This window comes from Neopelma chrysocephalum, unplaced genomic scaffold (assembly GCF_003984885.1).
Source record: "Neopelma chrysocephalum unplaced genomic scaffold, ASM398488v2 Primary Assembly neopelma1_63, whole genome shotgun sequence".
Lineage (NCBI taxonomy): Eukaryota > Metazoa > Chordata > Aves > Passeriformes > Pipridae > Neopelma > Neopelma chrysocephalum.
Window position 1 is genome coordinate 14,202,282 of NW_020897720.1, and position 21,911 is coordinate 14,224,192.

A 21,911-nucleotide genomic window follows, 5' to 3' on the forward strand; every position below is an offset into this window, starting at 1 on the left:
CAGAATAAAGCCATTTCTGAGCTGTGTTTTGAGCCTGGTCTAGCAGACCAGCTGAATCAACAAATTGTTGGTGCTTTACAGTTGGAAGTTGAGCTTTTCCACCCAACAGTTCTCTTTCCGTGGGCTTTTTTTTGGGGGGGTCTTTTTTTTTTTCCTCTTCTATTTTATTTGTTTGAAATGGCTATTTAAATTATTGATAAGATCTTAAACCAGAGCTAATTCACTTCAATTTATCCAATAGACAAAACTATTTATAATTAAGGGAGAAGCAGAGGTCACTTCGGTGTATAATAGCTGCCAAGCCAAATGAATAACAATTAGGCAGTTTTTTATGCTAAGCTAAAAATTATGCAAGGACTACCTTCTGAATAGCCTTGAAATGATTAGCAAGAAGTTCAGGTGGCAGGCTCTGGGGAAGGAGGGAAAAAATCCGGGGTGGGGGGTGTCTCAAAAACTGTGCACTTATTTATCTGATCAGACTGGCTCTGTTGGCACTGGAAACAAATGATCTTTTAAAATAAACCTTATCTTTAAATCACAGTGACAGCAGAAGCTATTGTAAGAACATGACCATACATAATTGAAAAGGACAAAGGGTGAGGGTTTTACATAAAAAGAATAGGGCTGGAGTGGTGGCTTCCTTCATCTGTCAGCCTTTGCTGGGCAGCTCCGAGGGCTCTTGGTGTGCTGGAGACCACTGTGATCAGTCACAGAACCTTTTTGTTTTTTTCCTGAGCATCAAGACAGGCAGCAAATGTCTCTAAAACGTCCCCACCACCTTGCCAAAGGTTCCTCTGGGGCTCACGTGTTCTTTGAGGAAGCCAGAAACGAAGGAACGGCCTTGCTCTCACCCACCCTGGCTGGGCAATGTGCTTTTATTTGCACAGCATATTTTATTAGTGTGGAAGAAGGAATGGTTGAAAGGGAGAAAAAAAAAATTAATGCGGGCTACAATCCAGAGTTATTGCACCAAAGCTGGAAGGAGCGTAAAAAGTAGCAACAATTGCATAATGGAACAATAAAAAAGCTTCTTTCCTTTTTGTGCAGGACATAATACCAGCTCACAACACGGTATAATTAGATTGCCACATCACCCCTTGTAAAACCAGAGAGAAAAGAAATGTAGGGGTGCATTAAAACTCCTTTCATTTTCTAATGCCTTCAGAGAGCTATTGGACATAGAGGACTCGCTCTGGCAAAAAGCTCGAGTGAGCTATTAGGTTTTTAACTATTTTATAGGGGTTTTTTTATTGTTGCCAGGCCTAGTTTTTCAGCACAATGACTTTGTCCTCTCTCCCCTTTCCAGCCTGTCGCACATTTATCAATCTTCCAGATAACATTCACTATAAAGATAAGTCCAGGCTCTTATGAAGTGCTGTGTCCTGCTGACATCCCCTTCCCTCCCCCTGCCTTTTTGAGTGAGTCTCACATGACTTCTTTTATCTGATGATCTTCTGATACAAATTTCTTGTGTCAGCTCCAGATCCCACAGACAACAGGAACAAAACCCTGTCGTGCAAGAAGTGGACACCATCACCTCTGGGGCAGGTTTAAGTGGAGCACAGCAGAGGAGAGCAGAGACTTTTTGGGTCAGAAGATGACCTTTCCTAAACAGTTAGCCACAAGCAAAGCCCACACTCCTTTTCCCTGTTAATTAATATAAATGCTTTTTCTCCGTAGAGACTGTAAGGCTAAAATGAAAGTGGTCAGAAATGAAGGACTGAATATTGAAAAACAACTTAATTCTCTCAGTGAAGCTGAGAAAATTTACTTCTAGAAAAAAACCCAGCCCTTGCCAAGGACAAATGGATGCAAAAAAATCACTACAGTGCCATGGGTTGATTAGAATTGGGCCTTTTCAAAGAAAAACAGTATTGCTTGTTAGCAGGCCTGCCAAATTTTGTCGTGGCTCAAATTTTTTAAAATCTGTGGAAATGTCAGAGCTGCTGTGAGCGTGCCCAGCTGACAGTGATAAGTAGTGGGCATCTCTAACCAGGAGTTTTTAAAATGCTGCATGGGGAGTGCAGTTGAATGAAAACTTGCAAACTGATACAAGCAAGAAAAATGTTCCTGCTTAATGCAGTGGGAAAAAAAAGGAAGTCGTGACTTCCTTGTGTTGAGGGTTTTTATGGCGCTGGGAGATGGAGGCTGAGCTGGGAGTTAAGGATTGATCATGGATGTCACATCCATGAGCCCTTCAAGGCTTCCCAGGCACTGGGGAGTGCAGTCCCAAAGCACCCTGAGCATGGATGGGATGCTGACCTGGGAAGAGAAGGTCTCTTCATGTGTCCCAGTTCACCCCTCTCGTGTTTAATCAGCTGTGACTGGTCTCCAGAGCAGTGTTCTTGGATCCATGATCAGCTAATTCATGTTGCTGCAGAGAGAACAGGACAAGCCTGTCTGGTTCCTTCCCCATCCATCCATCCTGAGCGCTGGCCCTGGGGAGCAGAGATGAGATTTGCTTCCAGGCCACTGCGGTGACTCCTGGGGGTGAGGCTGGGTTGTCACCTCCACCAGCTTCCCAGAAATGTTTCCGTGACTTTTACTTGGTCTGAACAGCAGAGTTCACAACACTGCTTTGGCACTAACAGGGACCTCAGCTGAGATCTGTGTTTTGAATTGAATTGGAGATCAAGAAAATCTGCTCTTCGCCCTCTATGCTGAATTTCTTACACGAGCTACAGGACTTTTAGCAGGTTTAGTGTGCTGAGCTGCCAGAGCAAGGCTGGACCACACAGCTCCAGAGACAAGACTTTTCCAGCTGGCCTGGGCTGACATGATCTGTATTTTAAATTAAATTCAGTACCACTAATATCTGACAAGACAGCGTGAGGCACCTCTATTAGGCTTAAGCTTATGCAAGTACAACATGTGTTTGAGTGTACCTGCATGTATGACATGCTTTTTATATATTGATATGTGTAATATATCTGTCTCTCAATCCCTTCTGCTCTTGTTAAAGTTTATTTTACCCAGTGTTGACTCTCCCTGCCTGCAGTGCAGCAGCTGAACAGTGCATTTGTAAACATATAGAAGACAATAATAACAAAGATGATTAACAAGAAGTCCTGTTGAGCCTATTTGATATTTATTTATAGCAGCAACAAACCTGGTGGGTAGCAAGCAAGTTTCACATGCCATTATCATAAGCAAATATTTACAGGGTAAGTACAAAACCAGGTGGAAAATTGTATTCCAACATTAGAATGTATCCTGCAAGTGTGTCCTGCCCTGCACAGAGCAGAGGGGATGAGCAGAGGGGCAGGAGGACGGGTTTTGTGCACAAAAAAAGCTCTTTATGAACAAAACCTAAGCAATGTGGTCTTAGAATAGACTAAAATATTTCAGATGGAGGGGACCTTCTAACTGCAAAGTCTCTGTGTGGGTAGGGCTGGAAAGGATAATTGTAATAAGGGTAAGGAAAAACAACAAGCAAACAGCAAAGCAGAAGAGCCAAAGCTATTGAACATCAGAGGAGTTGGCCCAGGACGTGGAGACAGGGGTGAAGAAGACACTTGCTTTTCTCTATAGAGAAAAATAATGCTATTACCCCATGAGGGGTGGGGTCTGGCTCCTTTTTTTTCCTCCTGTTACCTCTCCCTTCCACCAGACAAAGCCACCAAGGTCTCCAGGTGACCCAGCAGTGCCCAGGCGTGGGCAGGGTCTGGTTTGGGTGGTTTGGTCGGGGATGCTCTGAGAGGCCACGTGAGGAACTGCCTGGGAACAGAGCCAGTGCTCCTGGAACAGCACTTGCCACCAGAGCAAACACCAGACACAATCCAATGAAACTTTAAAGTGAAATGTCTCTTAATTGTTGAGCGGTCACAACCTCTCTCCATCAAACCCCCTCGTAACGAGTTCCCCTCAGCCCTGCCTGGCCTTGTCTTCCCAAGCTCAAAATCGGGGCTTTCAAGCATGAGTGACAAAATTGTCAGTGTTGTCTGGGTTTGTGAGGAAGGACAGGCTTTTGCTCCATACAGCAGCTCCTAAAAAGAGGAACTTGCCCAGGTTTGGGTCGGTTTTTTCCCCTGTGATGACATTTCAGCAGAATAGGGAATGGTTTTGGGAAAGCAGCTTTGAGAACAGGCACCAACATGTTAATTATTGCAGTCTTTATGCTCTAAATCACAGAAATTTACCCAGAACATAAAGCCTGGTGCTGCTGGGTGATCAGCTTCCAGAAACAACCAAAGATGACTTTTTTATTTATGTTTGATGTTTCTTGCTAATTTAAATGTCACAGCTCATATCTATGTCTCTGTTACCTCAAGGGTAGGCTACTCAAGTGTGAACTATAATAGTGCTGCATCTCAAACACACTTGAAAAGGTACTTCAGTGTGGAATGCCTCTGTTTACATTAAAATGATGTATTATTATTTATTATTTATATTGCAGCAATATCCAGCAGCTCCAGACATCTATTAGAAAGCCTTTATGGTCAGTGCAAAACAGACCATGAACTAATGTCCCTACCCCTGCTAACTTTCATTTGTAAGTAAATCCAGCCATGAATATATCAGCATGTTTTCACAAAAAACAGATACATCTGTGTGGCAGCATTGAGTTATTAGTTTTAGTCACACAGCTGCCAATGGACTGAGATTTTACTGCACAACAGGCTTCATCTTCCTTCTTCCACGCCAGAATAACCTCAGGCAGTCAGGCTTGGGGCTGCTCAGGTCCATGAGATAGAGAAGTTGAAAGAATATTTATTGTTTGGCTTTTAAACTGGCCTTATTTGGTGGAAATAACAACAATTTGATAATAGATAAGCCACCTTGGCAGTGTCCTATGAGACTTTGGGGACATTAGTGAGGGAGGAGTATTACTTGGGTGTTATCTCTCTCTCCCTCTTTGTTTCCTGGAGCTGAAAGGTTGGAAGCCCACACCACAGGGAAACCTTTTAGATCTATTTACCCAGATCTGTTTTTTTTCCTGCTCCAGATGTGTCCAGGCTGATTGGCTCTGACAGGGCAGCCTCTGCCTCGGCTGATGAGAAGGGCCCTGTGCTAATAAGCCAATATTCTCAGTTGCACTCATAAATGATGCAGTGATCCTAACAGGCATTTCAGCTGCTGCCAGAAGTCCCTGATCCATAGGTTTAAGTGCACTCATAAATGCTGCAGGGACAGGGAAGGTTTGCTTTCATGTCAGGGAGCAGGTGTGGTTCTTAACATGTTGTTGCCCTTTTCCCTCCTTCCACACATCTTTTGCTGCATGAGCTGTGCTTGTCTTCTGTCCTGTTTGGAAGAAAAAAGTAACAGTGCTGCATGTGGGATGATGTTAGATCTGTTTTGCCTTGAACAATATGGTGAGCTGATGTCATACTGGCAACACTTCTTGGTATCTAGTGAGTGCAAGGCAGGTTCTTTAATATCAGTGCTCACATGTGAGAGGATGTGACACCCCAGTTCAGGCAGTGCTGAGGGAGATGTGAACTGGGCTGAGGGCTTGGACACTTGAGGCTGGGGCCCAGGACTGACTCATGTTTTCTGAGACCCACATGAAGCTCTAAAATGTGTCATAGAAGGTGTGTTGGACAGGCTTCTTAAAAAGGAGAAATCAGAATTGCCATCCCTCCTTGTTCAACTTGCTGAGTGCGTGGGTGCAGGGTCAGGCTGGTTGCTGGAATGGCCAGGGGTCCTTGTGTTTTGTAAATTAAGAGTTTTCAGAAACCTTACATTTTATGAACTTGTCGGCACCTCAAACAAGCTGTGTTTCCTGCTGCCCGAGTTGGGCCCTTGCTGCCCCTTTGTATGATGTAATGTTGTTGTTTGGCTTCCTGATAAGAAAAAAGGGAGTTATTTAAAATCAATATTTGAAGTGGCCTTGTTTAACATGTGTCTATTTAATTTGCAGAGGTGTGTCTTTTCCTGAAATTGCATTTTTCTTTCCTTGATAGTCTTGGCAAAAGCCAAGCTCTGCTGAAGCTGTTGTGATCAGCCCAGAGTTCATCCTGCCCCAAGTCAAGGCTGGTGTCTCCAGCCTCCCAAAAACCTGTGCAGGAGTTGGAGAGTAAGAGACTCTTTGCATCCCCTTACTGAACTGGAAATATGGGGAGAACGGTGTCTCAAGGGTTCACACCCACACCATCACAGTCATACAAACATAAGCAAAAAAATCTGCCTTTCCTCACTTTTTGCTGCCAGAATTATTATGTTCCTCTTGAGTCTTCCCTTCCTACCTCGAAAAAAAAACATCCCCACCTGCTAACCTGGAGCCTTCTGGTTTGTGTGTTTTTCTGTTGACAAAAAGCTGTATTTTTCAGGCTGGATTGTTGGCTTTCTGCACTGCTCCAGGAGCAGATCAAGGCATGGTTTGTTCCTCTGTTCCCTTTTCTGCCGCTCGAGCAAGTGCTCGTGTTTAAAAGCCTTTGCCTGAGCTGAACCCAGGAAACTCACCCTGGATATGTAAGAGGAGCTGTCAGCAGTGCTGTGTTCCTTGTGTTTAATTCAGCAGGGCTCAGATATGTTCTGAAGTGCTGCACTCAGTGCAAGATGTCTTTGTGTGCCTGTGGGCACGGATCTGGCCATTCATCTCCTCTTCTCCTGACTGCTCTTCAACAGCTTGGACACCAGGCTGGCCTGGGACCAAAATCCCTTTGTCACACTGTCCTCATCAGAGCTGGGTTTGGGGCAGGGGCTCTGAGCCCCTGTTTTGTGCCTGGCACTGGATTGTGAGCAGGGCAGAGGGATGAGCTGCTGGGAGATGGAGCCAGCAGTGGCTGGTGGTGATAGACCTGAGAGGTTCCTCCATGGGCTGTGGTGGCTTTAGAATATCTCAAGTTGGAAGGGACCCATAAGGATCATCAACTCCAACTCCTTGCTCATTGCAGGACTGCCTAAAACATCCCCAGCCCTGCCATGAGCAAGAGGTACCACATCCCTCCTTCATCCATCACTGGGTGGAAACCAGTGAAGCCTAAAGGAGATGCAGCACTTTAATTAAATGGATAATATAAATGAATTATTTTCATTCTCTTCAGTCCAAAACTTCTAAGGATATTCAGCTTATGCAGAGCAAAATCAGATATTGAAGACAAGCACTAGAATAATCATGAATCACCACCCAATATTTCTCTGGTGCTGCTTAAATGCTGTGTCATGTCCAAATTATCCCAAAGTCTCCCTGTTCCACCAAACCATCCCATAAAGGAGGTGTGCAAGGGAGAAGTTATAACAGGAGAGCCCATGGGGAATTTGTTGGTCTGTGTGGCTGTTGGATGATTAGAGCTGAAGATTTAGGGAAATGCAATCAGAGCAGCCCCTTCACCAGCAGCAGTTCTGTGAGTCCAAAACACTTTTGGGAGGACAGGAGACAAGGCTACGAGTAGCAAGTAAATCCATGATAATTTGCAAATTAATCAATAAGAGTGACACTAAAAAGCCTTTAAAATCTCTCTTTTCCCCTCCCGCCCTCCTGCTCTCTCCAAATTTTCATGTAACAAACTGTGTTTTGAATTAGATTAAAAAGATTTTTTGTTTGTTTGGGTTTTTAGGTTGGTGAGTCTTTCAAAAGTGTTTCTAAGGCTTTTAACTCCCGTTGACTCTAATGAGACTCAAGCATCTTATCAGTTTATGTGTCTGGGTTATTCAAAAATATCTATTTGCATCACTAAGCACCTTAATGTCACTGGAAGAGATTTGACCCATCAGATGGTAAATATTCATTTGCACAGCCTGTGTTGATAACTGGTTGATTTATTGGCATGGGGGAAAAAAAAAGGTCTTCACAGTTATTTCATAAGAACATCTTGGAAATGGGAATAAAGCTGTTAATAATGATTGTTATAGTGATGTCCACCTTTGTGGATAATGTCAGAGGAACATCTAGAGGTAACACATAGTGGAATTTATTTGTTCCTTGATGTAATAGCTCATAGATTTCTTATCCAACAGTCCTTGAACCTGCAGGAACAAATGTTGTTGTCCACCAGCATTTGTAGATTTCTTGGAGAAAATAACCTTTAACTGAGAGACATGAATAACTGCATTGAAATGAAAAGAAACAATAAGAAGGGTGAAATATTTCCTTCAGAAAGGCAAACCTGAGCAGGTCAGTGTTGCAGTGAGTAACTCATGAGAGGGGCTTGGAGCAGCTCTGTGCCAGAGGTGGAAGAACTGCCACTGGACACCCTGCTCTGAATGAACAATAATTGCAGACAAAGCATGGAGATGTGCTTCTTTTTCTGTGGAGGCGTAGGAAACTTGGAAAGGGAGGAAAAGTGAGATTGATTATGGGCTCAGAGACTTGCAGCACGGATTGGTGCTACCAGGCAAAACCTCATCAGCCACAAATGTCTAATGAGGAGAAAGATTCTGGCCTGGTGTTTGCTCACGGGGTGATTATGAAGCACTAAACCAGCCTGGCTTTATAAAAACCCAATGTACTGTAAGATTAAACAGCTCAAGTATTTCCTCCATTTATCCAGAGGCATTAATGTCTGGATACAGCACCGAGCCCTTACAGTCAGAATAGATGGATTCAAGCTGCAAAAAAAATGTAAAGCAAAGTGCAGAGGGTTTGATAATTATGTGTGAGGAAATATCAGGAAGGATGAAACTCAAAACCCCAAATCCACAGCTTATTTGGCCCAGCAACACGAAAACTTTGAAGGCTGCTCCATGTAGATGGAGAGCAAGAGTGAGGGAAGAACTTTTTACCCCAAAAAGTGATACTGTGGTGGCACCACATGAGTATAAATGAGCTGTAAATTAGCAGGAGCTGGGAGCTGGGTGGTGCTGGGAAGCCCTTGCAGGAACTGGCAGGGCAAAAGAGAAAAGTCATTTAAGATGATGTTTGTCCCAAGTAGTTTTGGCCTCTCAGGGGACAAAGTGACCCAGGACAGTCCTTCCAGCCTCATGTTTCTGACTTTTTTTTTTTTCCCCCTCTTACTCTTGATCAAGTTCAACGTACCCTCACTTATTATTTGGATGACTTTGTCACTGTTTGCAAAGTAATTTAATTTGGGTAACTGTTCAATAACCACAAAAACATTCATGAATCCTGATTGTTTTGTAGATTTCAGTGCCGTAATCACTCAAATAAATTGTGTTACACCTTGGTGAGTAGACAGTAAAGCACCAGTTCTTTGCTCCCCATAAAGTGACAGAGATTTTAATTGCATGCTTGAAAGGTCTGGGGTTGTTTCTGAATGAATGAATGAATCTATTAGTGCCATTGTCTTTGACTATAAATGCTCTCCCATAATGACAAGGCAAAGCTATTACTCTCCCTTGCATGGAGCTCTCCCACTCCTGTGTTGTTCAAATTGTTTTCAATCAGTGGTCAACGCTGCATCAAAATGGGGACCTCAAAAAGCAAAGTGGAAAACTAATGCAAAGCACTGCTGACCCTTTCAAAATTGAAATGATTTTCAGTTTATTGGAGGCACAAACCTTCACCTCACCCACACCTCATTCCCTGGCTGCAGGGAGAGCAACTTGCATGGCTTTAATGTGAAGCCTTATTTGTGCTGGTGGGTTTATTATACTCGTGGGATCGGGCAGCTTAAGGGATCACAGCCACATTCTCTCCTCAAAAATGAGGAATATCTATTATCTGGCTCTATCTAGTAGGATATCTTTGCAAAAGGCAATCCCTAATGCCCAAAATACTAGCAGAGAAAACCACTGGGAAGAGTATTGTATCAAAGGCAGTGTTGTGTGTGCTTTGTTGCTGACAAAATATTGTGTTGCCTGCTGGCTGCGTGGTCCTGAATCTTGCCTTAGCATCCAAAGTCTTTTAAGACATTTCTCTGCTGGTACAAAACCCTGTGATAGGTGGAAATCCTGGCTGTAGGATTTTCTGTATGTGCTGGACAGCTTTGCCAAAATAGCTGGAATAAGCAAGAGTTTATCTTTGCTGGTAAAAATAAAAAAAGGTACATTTTTCACTTTACAAACGAATGTTTAATTTAAAATAATACGTATGAATGGTGCCAACACAAACATCACCCCGAAGGCTGGATGCATTAATTGCAGTGTCTTGACTAACACGAGTTTATTTGTGGTAAAACTGAAGTGCTCTTGCTGGAGTCTGTGTGCTGAGTATTTTTAGGCTAAAAAGACACATTCTTTTTGTTCAGTCATGACAAGCTCCTGCTGTAGCCACAGTTAATGTCAACCAGAGAGTGCTTTGGGCGCAGTTATTATTTATATCAGTTCTGCAAACAGTCTCTTGTTGGGTACTGGATCTTCAGTGGGGATTTTATTGATGCAGAATATCGTGCTCATATGTTGTGCTCGACTGGAACAGTTTTATAGCCAGGAGTTCAGTGTCCCAGTGTGAGTGAGGGGGCTGCAGATGGGGTGAAGTGACCCCCCAGTCAGGGGTTTACAGGGAGGGTGAGTCTTGGGCATGAACCAGAAAAATGAGTGAAATGACCCCATCAAAGTTTGGTCCCCCCCATCCTGCACTGGGGCTGGATTCCTGCTGCTGGATCCAAGGTTTTCCTCCTCCTTGTGCCAGATTCCATAAAACACATTAAGATGTCTCTCTGTGTTAACACAAAACTCAGCAAGTGGCTCTCAGAGACCAAAGGGAGAGTGGAGAGGAATGGGGAGAAGAAGCTATATAAGGACAGATCATTATTTGCATGGAAAATCCCACAGCTGAGAGTAATGGATGGGAAAAGAGGGGAGGGAGAGATTTCCATTTAATGATGTTCTGTCTGGGTCAAAGGGACAGATAAAAATTTGGAATTAATCTTGGGCCTATCTGAGTACTTGTCTGCATATTTAGGAGCCTTAAATATGTAGATCCTGCTCCCATTACTGCAGATTTGTGGGTTTTCTGCTCTCATTTCTGCCTTGGTACATGTATATCCTGAGCCAGAGCAAGCCTGAAGTTACATCTTTCATTCTTAACTGCACAAACCCAACAAGACTAAATGACTGAAATGCAGCATTATGGAACAAAAGCTTCCTCCTCCCTCATTTTCCTCCTCCAGGACACAAGGCAATGGCATGGCCAGAGAATTATTATATAGAAGGATATCACCTAGGAAAGAAATCCTGAGCATCCCTTCTCTCCTCTGTGACACAAAATCAGTGCACCTGGGCGTGGAGTCAGACTCCAAACCTGTGATGATGTCTTCTCTGATAGGATAAATTAAGTCCTGCAAAAGAAAGCACCTTGCTGTTTGTCAGGGGTGTCAATAAATTCCCACCTGTGTCTCCTTTTGTGAGCAGAAAGCAGACAACAAGAGAGCTAACAAATGATTCCTCCAGTGCCTCAAACATCACTATAATGATGGGAAAACAATGGCAGCTTCTATAACCATCATGAAACGGGGAATTTACTGTCATGTTTCTCATGGGACCTAATTTAAAGCAGCGCTCTCAGAGAAACTCAGGTCAAGAGTAAAGAAGAAAAAAGTTGAGCAGATCTGGTTTGACAGCTGGAATATCACAGAGCAGGCCAGGTTAAACTCAGAGGGCTTTATGGAGAAGGACTTGTTAGGGGGAATGTGCCTGAATCCCAACTAACTGGAAATAAATAGCAAAGCTTTGCTGTTTCTTTGGATATAACTCCCTTACAAGTGCAGGCTGGAAGTGCAGAAATGCTTTCATGATCTGCCCTTTTTGCAGCAGTGCTGGGACATGAGTCTTACCTTTTTTTGGGGAAAAAATCCAGGGTTTTGCACTTGGGTCAGTGAATATATGGTGGCACCTCTTTGAAGAAAACTAAATCTGAAGGCAGAGCATGTCCCCACCTGCTGGTGTCCATCTCTCACAAGGGTTCCTCACCTCTGGGCAGATGATAGATCCTGTAACTCACATTAATTAAGACATAATCTTCCTGACCAGTGAGGTTTTGGTCACCTAGCAATGTTTAATCAATCCATCTTCTGGACTTAGACTTCAAAGTTTAAGCACGTGCCTAAATAAGGCAAAAAAAAAAGGACATTTTCCCTTTAGGTTTCTGTGTAACATTCCTTCCAGACTTCCTCCAGGACTAAGTTTGGCACAAGCATTTGTTGGAAGCACAACAGCTAATTTTCCTAACTTCTCAGCAATGATGGGCAAAGAACATATCCTTTCATTTTAGTCAATATTCTTAACTTCAGAGAGGCAAAGAGATATTCTTTAGCTGCCAATTCCTTGTAATTTGTTTTAAACTTTAGCAAAGGTCATGTAAGAGAAGAGATGGGGGGTTACCTGCAGGGAAATGTCTCTTTTTTTAAAGTAAAAGCAGAAATCCACAGGTGAGGCTATTTTTGTGGATTTTTCTAACAGAATAGTGGTTTTAAACTGCTTTTATATTCTGGATTTTTTTTTTATTGCTAAAGGTAGCAGATCACTTTAGCAATATTAAAAAAAAAAAAAGCCCTATAAGGTCTTTGAATTAAATGCTCCTTTTGCTTTAAATGGTTCAAGGCTTTGAAAGAATGAATGGTGAGGCCTCCTGTATTTGAGGGCTTTGCTTTTTGAAGCATCACTTTTGTTTTACCATCCAAAACGTCCTCTGGGATCCTGAGAACACTTTTACAAAGCACGAGTCCAAAAGTCACCTGTTTATGGCAAAGCTGCTCTCCAGAGGAGGGGAATAAGTGAAACTGAAGTAATTCACCTCAAATAAAGATAAAAATAGACACAAATATTATTAAGCTTGAATAAAAGATTAAATGCTGCCAGGCTGGAGAGGGGGAGAGCAGAGGATAAGGAAGAGAACGGGGATCACAGGCAATAGGACAAGAGGAAATGGCCTCAAGTTGTGCCAGGGTGGATATTAGGAACAATTTCTTCATGGGAAAAGGGCTGACAAGCAGCAGAACAGGCTGCCCAGGGCAGTGGCTGAGTCACCACCTCTGAAGGGATTTAAAAGAAGTGTAGATGTGGCACTTGGGGCCATGGTTGGCCTGGCAGTGCTGGGGCACCAGCTGGACTCAGTGATCGTGGAGGGCTTTTCCAACCTAAACAGTTCTGTGATTCTCTGATCATTCCATAGCAGGATCTCATCCTCCAGTTATTGATATTGCCCATTTTCCAAGCAAACAGTGTCAGCTGTGCAGGGGGAGCCCTCCCCTGCTCCCATCAGCAGAGGGGCTGCCCCAGGGGGGAAATAAAGATCATGAGCATCAGAGGCACTGCCAGCCTGTAATCAGGGACTGCTGGCTCTAATTGACCCAAATCCAGAACAACACCTCACACAAAGGTGACAGGGCTCACCTGGTCAGTACAACATAAACCTCTGCCAAGCCTTTTAACAGCAGGAATGTAAAAAGCAAACAATATCATGTTAAAAAAAAAAAAGGTCAGGACAGTGCTATAAAATAATTGGAAGCTGAGAGTGCTCCTTGTGAAGCTTTACAGTCTGTAAAAAGGTGGTGTCAAACCTCAGCTTTCCTGTGAATTACATGTCATTGGGAAGGATTTTTGTGTGGCATGTTTGCTTAGAAATATCAGAAGTTTCCGTGGGTTCTAATCAACAAATCCAGGAATTACTGCACGCCACTGGATTTTCCCACACCCTGGCCAGATTGTGTTTTCCCTAAACAAACCTGTGCTCAAGAGCTGCCACAAGCTGGGAAACCTAAAAACAGTTTGCCTTCAGCAGAGCACAGTTTTGCTGCCTTTATTCTTGCCATTGAGGTGGAGTAGCAGGAGCTGCTCTGCACGACCCAAATTTCCTCTTGCCGAAGTGGGACGAGGGGAGATGGTTCTGCCCTGGGAAGGAACAGCTCAAGGCAGGTTAGAGAGAGAGAGATGATCTCTGCCACTAACGAAGCCAAGCCTAATCACTGCTCTTCAGGTTCAGGCAAAGGCCATCAGCTTTGGCAGGCACAGCTTAAAAATAGTCCCTTTGATCTGCCCTGGGAGAGGGACCATCCAAACCCAGGGACCCTGCACATCTCTCCTCCTGGAGAGTCCTTCCCGGGGTCACCAGGAGTCCTTCACTCTGACCTCCTCTGTGTGCTCTGCTCTCACATCTCATTGTGCAGAAAGTGCATTTCTCACATAAAGGAACCCACATTGTAACATAAAAGTCTTCTTTTTTCCAAAAAGACATTTTTGGCGCCCTGACAAAGGTCATCTGCACATGCCAGCTATTCTTTTAAAACCTCAAATCCTCCGGTGCAATGATAATGTTGAAATGTGTTTTCGTGCTTTAGAAACTTGTTTATTGGGTCTTTTACTTTGGCTGCTGCAGAATGGAAAAGATTATCTTCAGACTGGTTTAAGATAAAGTCTTCTTGGATATCCAGTTTGTTAGTGTGGTGAGTTTTGGGGTATTTTCAGGCTTTTAGTCTGTGAGTGTGAATTTTTAAAACTCTGGAGCACTGGAATAATACACAAATGGGTTAAAAACAAAAAAAGGAGATTTTTCTAAAGAAGGATATAATCCACAGCTATTATTTAAAGTTTATATTTTAATTAGAAGACAAAAATAATCCTATTTTGTGTTGAACTGCAATGTAATGAAAAATGGGACACTTGGCTTTGCAGTTCTGACTCAAGGCTTCTGTTGGGAGACTCCACTCCCAGCAGGTGACCTTGTGCATTAATGCCATGTTGAGTAACATCTGGATTAAATGGATCCCGGGGACTGCTGCACTTCCAACGTGCCAATCACCCTATGAAGAGCCAAATTAAAATGTTGTTGACTAATAAGACCTAATTTCATCATCCCCAAGTGCTAGAGATGAATGAACAGTGTAATTAGACTGATACTGTCAGTGTCTTCAGAGGAGAATTGGTTTAAGCAAAGCCAACAGAACCTGAATAAGAAAAGAATTGGATTTATGGGATGTAGATTGGATATAATTTTTGGTGCAATGCTAATGATAAACGGTGAGGTCCCACAAAGGATCAGGTATAGGAAGGGCTTGAAAGGAAGATTAAATTGGATATTGGGAAGAAATTGTTCCCTTGAGGGTGGTGAGGCCCTGGCACAGGTTGCCCAGAGAAGCTGTGGCTGCCCCTGGATCCCTGGAAGTGTCCAAGGCCAGGTTGGAGCAACCTGGGCTTCTGGAAGGTGTCCCTGCCCATGGCAGGGGTTGGAACCAGATGATCTAGAAGTCCCTTCCAACCCCAACCATTCTGTGATTCTGTGAATCTGTACAGCACCACAGAGATCTGACCTTACTGCTGTAAGTCTCTTCTGGAGAAACACCTTTGTCATTAACCCAACTTTTATAGTGATTTTCATAAGCTGATCACCCAAGAATAAATTTAACCTTAAAATTAGAAACCTGCAGGTCTGTTCCAGGAGCTCTTAGCTCAGGGGGAGCATGTTGGAACCTGGTCCTGCCTCGTAGGTGTGTGCAGCAGCTCCCCCCCAAAAAAAAAGTTCTTCACAAATTAACTTAATTAGCAAATGACCTACCATTAAGGTACAATGCTGTTTTGCATCCAAGGAATTTTCACTGACAGGCTTCAAGGTACTGGAACATTTTTATCTGCAGATCAATAGTGCAGCTCCCCAACACTTGTCCTATCAGGTGATCAAAGCCGTGATAGCAGAGCAATCACTCACGGCCACAGAGCACAACAGTGGCTTCTAATGACACCAGTGTTATCTGAGATTTGCAGGAGCTGATCAATTGAGCCAGACAGTAGTTGGCAATCAATAGTTTTCTATCATTATAGCAACCCCATTCATACTGCTGGAGCAAGGGGTTTGTCAGCATTTTCGTTTCGTGCCTTTTTCTGGGGTTTTATCCACTCAGACGTTGGAACTCAAACTTGATTTACCAGATGTGTGCTCAGGAGCTGGATTTCCTCACATCCCAAATATCTGAGTCATCTTTTCTTTTTTTTTTGGTAATTACTTTTTAATAAAAATTATTTTTATGCATATGCAAAAGAAGGGAAGGCTAATGAGCAATTTACCTTCATAGAATGGTTTAGATTGGAAAGGACCTTAAAGATCATCCAGTTCCATCTCCTCTCTCATGGACACCTTCCACTAGACCAGGTTGCTCTGAGCCCCATCCAACCTGGCCTTGGACAACATGTTTTGGGGGAGTGTTGCAGAGGGGATGATGCTGCCTGAGGGCCACAACTGCTGTTGTCACCATCAGAACCCAGGGCAAGGTGGCCCATATTGCACAAAATTGCAACCACCTCATTGCTGCTCCATCTGTCTCTCGTGTCCATGGGTGTGCTCAGCTCAGGATTGGAGTACAGAGTTTAGAACCTTGAATTTTGGCATTTATTTTATCAGGAGTCCTGTGCAAGTAGAGCATGACATGGAAGTCTTCTCAGTTGATATTTTTTCAAAAATAGAAGCCAAAATCTGTCTCCTAAATCTGCAGCCAGGCTCTTAAATAGAATGCCTGATTTTTCTCAATGCTAAGCCCCAGCCTGCTCCCATTAATTGGATACTCAGCAGTCTTGAAATCAACTATTTATGAGCTGAATTATGGATTTAAGAGCTTAACTTCAGATTGCCCTTTCCATCAGCCCAGTTTTTGTCATGCTTGTGTTTTTAAATTTGGTGTTGGGGTCATGCTGAGTGCCTGGTGGAGAGACTCTTACCCTTCCTCACAGCTGCTGAGCTGAGCCAAGGGGGTGTTGTTTTGCCCCTGTGCCCAAAATAGCCTGAACATCCCCTTGGCTTCCTGAAGCAATGGTGCATTTCTGCATCACCTCTAAGCAGGGTCTGGAGGGGGACTTTGGTGATGACAGCAGCTCTGCTAGGAGCAGCTTCTCCATCAAATTCAGGGTGAGGGGATTGGGTTTAATAAGGAGGAGGTAAAACACCCTCGTGCCCTGGAATTGCCCTGTGCCTTTGCTTGGTGCTGCCTTGTTACCTCAACTCTTTCAGCACAACTGCTGGCCCAGAGTAACCCACAACTTCCATCTGGGAGAGTACAAGTGCTCAGGACTCATTGTCCAGCAGGAATAATTCCCTCCAGCAGAGCAGGAGGCCCAGGAGGGTGATTCTGGGGTGGGACCCATAAGTCACCTTCAGCTCCAAAGTGGCTTTTTTGCTCAGCACACGAACCATCCCCTCTGTTTGATGGGAGTTAAAGGTCATGGTCTGCTTAGAAGTCCAGTGGAAAAAATGGTTCTTATTACAGAGGGTCATATACTTGTCCTTGCTCGTTAAAAAAAATAACGGGTTTAGGATCAGGTTCCCACCTTTGTCTGGGTGTTAAACTGCTGGGTGCCCTGCTTTTAGTCATCAGTTTATGGTGTAAATAATTCAGTTTAATACCTTCTTGTGATCTCTTGCCATTGTTGCAGTTTGCTTATCCCCACAGCCATCAGTTTAATCACATATTACAGCTGGATTTGGGTTCCTGGCTGGATGTTATTGTTGGACTCCCAGACAGGAGCATATCTCTTTATAAATTCTTTATCATATTCCTAGAGAAATATATTATCTCATTTGAAAGTAATTGACTTAGTGGCTGCACAATTAGTTTATAGGATTTATTAATGCAACTATTAAAGCCAGCTAACAAGCTCTGGCAATCCCTGTGTGGATTTTAAACCACAATACAGACAGGCATAATAATAAAAGGGAAACTTTTTAATATTCTCCTGTGGGTGGAATCCTGGATTCCCTACATGTTTTACACTGTCTTCAAATTAAAGTGCCTGCCAGCAGTTCAAACCCTGAGGTCTTCACTCAATTTTTAATGTGGCTGCTTTAGGCAAATTTCTGTTGCCTTTTTGTTTGATTGTTTCTTTTTTGTTGATTTGGGTTTGGGGCTTTTTGAGGATATTTTCTGCATTTAGAAGGGTGGTATTTGAGAAAAATATGTCTGGTAGGATTTTTCCCATGTTTAAGATGACATGATTAAGGGAATTATCTTGCTCAGATGATGTTTTTGTGGAGCTGGGTTTGACCCTGGTTGTTGCTTTAGCAGAGGTCAGTACACCTTGAGACGAAAAGTAGACTGAGATTATTTAATCAGAGCATGAGATTATTTAATCAGAGCAGACTCAGAGCATGGAAAATTATGATTCCAGTGTTATGTCTGAAAGATTTGTTCTTGCTCCAGGTTTATATATTCATAACCTTATATATATACATATACACATGGGATAGATTAGAAAAATAGATTAAAAAATAATAAATTAAACCCCCAAACCCTGAAGCCTTAAGCTTCTGCTCACCACATTTTTTATTCACGAGGAAATTAGAAAATGCAGCCTTTTTATCTCCCAGATTCTTACTCTAGGTAAAATGGCAAAGATGAGGTTTTCATTGCCAGGTTATTAGGTTTGGTTTGACGTGGGTTCAAGCTTACAAGAATTAACAGGAATCTGAACAGTGCACCTTGCCTTGTGTCCTAGGATTAAAAAGTGTTTTCCCCTGGAGCTAGAAAAAAGTGGTTAACCCTGGGGTTTGGTGTTCCTGGGGTGCAAGGGCCAGTCAGAAGCTACATTTTGCCACTGTAAAAATCAATATATGGCACAGGCTGGAAGAGAAGGGAGTTGAAGTAGTTGAAAAAGTTCTGACTGCAACGCTCAAACCTGCTGCCTTAAAAACAGAGGACATTAACTAATACCACAGAAACTAATTTGAAGGAACTGTGACCTGAAAGGTGGCAAAAAGGCTTTTCTTTTTTCTTCCCGGACTCTTGTTGAAGAAAAAGAGAAATTTAATCTAATGTAAATATATTATTTCATCGTAGAAGAGATAGTTAAGTTGTTACCTATATATATGTATGTAAATAAACCTTGTATTTTCCCCTTCCCCCAATGCTGAGTAGTTGTGTTCTATCTGAAAACCCTCTCACACTGAAGCAGATTGTGGGAGGGGGGCTTGAACTTGGAAATTGGATTTTTGAGGGTCTCAAACCTTGCCCCTGTGGCTCTCATGGGAGAGAAACCAACCCAGGAGCCCATGAATGTCTCCAAAATGTTTTCCCTGAGAGCAGAGGGTCTCTGTGAGAGGGGTTATTGAGTTTGTGAAGCTGTGATTTCCCTGCCTTAGACACGTGTTTGCTCTCCTTCAAAACCTCTTATGCAGATTTTTGTGATGTGAGAACAGGGGCTCCCAGCAGTTGTGGAGGTGCTTTGCCAATGTGTCATGATTGGAGATTTCTGACTTTACTCCAGGTGAAGCATCAAATTGATTTAAATTTTCCATTGAGAGATATGAAGGTTATTTCCAGAATAAAATTTCTCTGTTTTCTCTTTACTGGATAGCTATTTTCACAAAAAAGATAGAGGAGAAAGTGCTACTGGAAAAATAAGTGCAGTCTTTGAATGGAAAAACAGGGGATTTATGTTTATATAAATAAACATAGAGGGTAAGTAGGCCATTAGTTAGAAATCTCAGGTTTTGAATCAACATACATTGAAGAAATGACTGAAGTTATAAGCATTAAACCTAAATAACAATAATTCAGGTTTCATAAGCCCAGCTCAGTCTGTGTTTCAGAGCTTCAGGTTTGGAGATGCAGGCTGAAATTCTGGCTGTGCTGAAGTTTAAGGCAGCTTTGCCATTACTTCCATGTTGCCAGAATTTCACCCCGAGGAAGCTGCTGTGGGAGCACAGGATGGATTTCAGTGGCAAATTCAGATTTTTCCTCTCGTTAGAGGGTAATAAATGGGGATTTCAGCTCTTTGTACACCTGAAAGGTGGTGAGAACTTTTTCCCTTCTTGCCATCCTGGCACCTGGAGGGGAAGTCTCAGCTGTACAAGGGGCAGAGGGAAAAATTGTGCAGTAAATTCTTACTTGGAAACGTTTCTGTAGAGCAGCAATCATGCAGATGTGACAAAACATCTGAAATATAAGCAGGTCCTGAGAGGCTGATTCCTAATAGATAACACAATTTAAATGTTTATTATTACATGATTATATTTTTCCAAGGTTTGTCAAAACTCGGGTTTGATTCAGCATCAGTGCCATTAAAAGCTGGTTGTATTCCTTCATTGTTTTCTCCTTGTGCTGAATAATTACATTTGCTCTTTGATGGAAACAGGATCACAGGATGGTTTGGGTTGGAAGGGACCTTAAAGATCACCTTGTTCCCCCCCTGCCATGGGCAGGGACACCTTCCACTAGCCCAGGTTGCTCCAAGCCCCGTCCAACCTGGCCTTAGACACTTCCAGGGATCCAGGGGCAGCCACAGCTTCTCTGGGCAACCTGTGCCAGGGCCTCCCCACTCTCTGAGTCAAGAACTTCTCAATATCTAAATTCAAGCTTGTCCTGAACCCCCCACTCACAGCTGCATCACTCTCCTAAAGGATAATAATTCCCTCTAAAGAAAACAGTTGCTTCTCTGGACAGTGAGCTGTCATCACAACCCTTAAACCAAATTTGCACCTGGGTTATGTTGACAAGGCCAATTTATCATTATTCTGTTTACTGGGCAAACACTGAGCTGTCTTTCACTTGTATTGTCTCTGGTCTGAAGTGATCCTATCAAATTTTCCATGATCTGCATCTATTACAGTTTTGGCAGCATCTCTTTGCATTATCTATGGTGAGTCTATTAACCCTCTCTAAATGCAGCTACTTCTCTCTTAATTTCCCGAGTCAAACATCATTATGAAATCACAGACCTGCAGGAAGTTAAAAACCAGAAAAATCAGTATTTTTTTCCACATGGAATGATGTCAGGAGAGATTTGTTTTGTATTTGCACTGACATTTACCTACACACTTCTGCATCAGTGAGTTGTGAGTGTTGCTTTTTCTTTATATTGAAACAAAAACTGCTGCAGGCACTAATACAGTGGAAAAGCCCTATTCCTTGACTTCCTTCCTGCTTATCTGACTACTTCTCTAAACTTAAATCTTCTAATGTAAACTCTAAATCCTGTCCTGAAAATAGCCTGTGCTACTCCCAAATCCAAGGTAATATGCAAAAGTGAGCAGGTTTTTTTTAAATGTACGTGAAGAATGTGAGTTGAAACCCTTTTGGAAAACGTTGTGCTTCAAGATAGAGATTATTAAAAGTTAGATCTCCATGTTGTTTTCCTCACCTACATCTTCAGGAATTGAGAATCCATCTACTTAAACACATAAACCAGAACATGGCCTAGTGGGAGGTTCCCTGCCCATGGAAGTAGAGGGTCTTTGGGGTTCCCTCCAACCCAAACCATTCTGTGTGTTCCAGGGGAGATTTTCCAGGCACAAATAGTTCCAGCTGGCCCTGGTGGGGACATTGCTGACAGCCAGTGCTGTCTGGGGTACAACACAATTCCAGTCATAACATTTGACATTATATCTCTTTAGCCTGCTGCTCAGGAAGCAGGATTCCTAGTGGATATATGGCACAAGCTTGCACCGACATCCAGGGGAGAAAACCAATGTTATTGAGTCCGTTTTACAGCAGAAGAACTGAGGCACAGAGTGAACTGATTATCTGATAACAGAGTGAAAGACCAGAGCAGAGCTGAGAGGGGACCTGGATCATTTAAAAGCAGTACCTAAGTTTTCACTGCACAACAGGTCTCTTCTCCTGCTGCCCTTGGGGTGTTGGAGTTGCTCCCCCTGGGTTCCCCCTCGATATTTGCAAAGTCATCCTGAAACACCCACTTTGGTGCAGTGGAGTTTAACTTTTCTCTCTGGTTTTGCACTGAGCATCTCTCACAGAGAGGTCCCTTAACATCTGGGCTTCCAACTGTGAGGCTTTCACCTTGCTCCCCCTGTCCCTCGCTGGCTGCTGCTCCTGGAGTGTTTCATGACAGGATGACAACAGCCCTGCCCATGAACAGCTCATTTGTTCTGACTACCAAGACACACCCCAAAGGTTTAGGTTTCCCTCACTGGAAATGCCCCTTGGTATCTTTTTAAATGTGCACTGATGTTTCCTTCTAGCTGGATTTCATCTTAGAGCACAAGTGCAGGATTGCTTTTCAGCATGATATTTAGCATGGAGCTCCCCTTTATGTGTCCTTGCACTGAAAATCTCCTTGGCTAGTCACTAGATTAGGGAATATAAACTCATTTTCCTTCTAATATTCCTCCTTTGCTGGAGCTTTTGCTTTGCCCA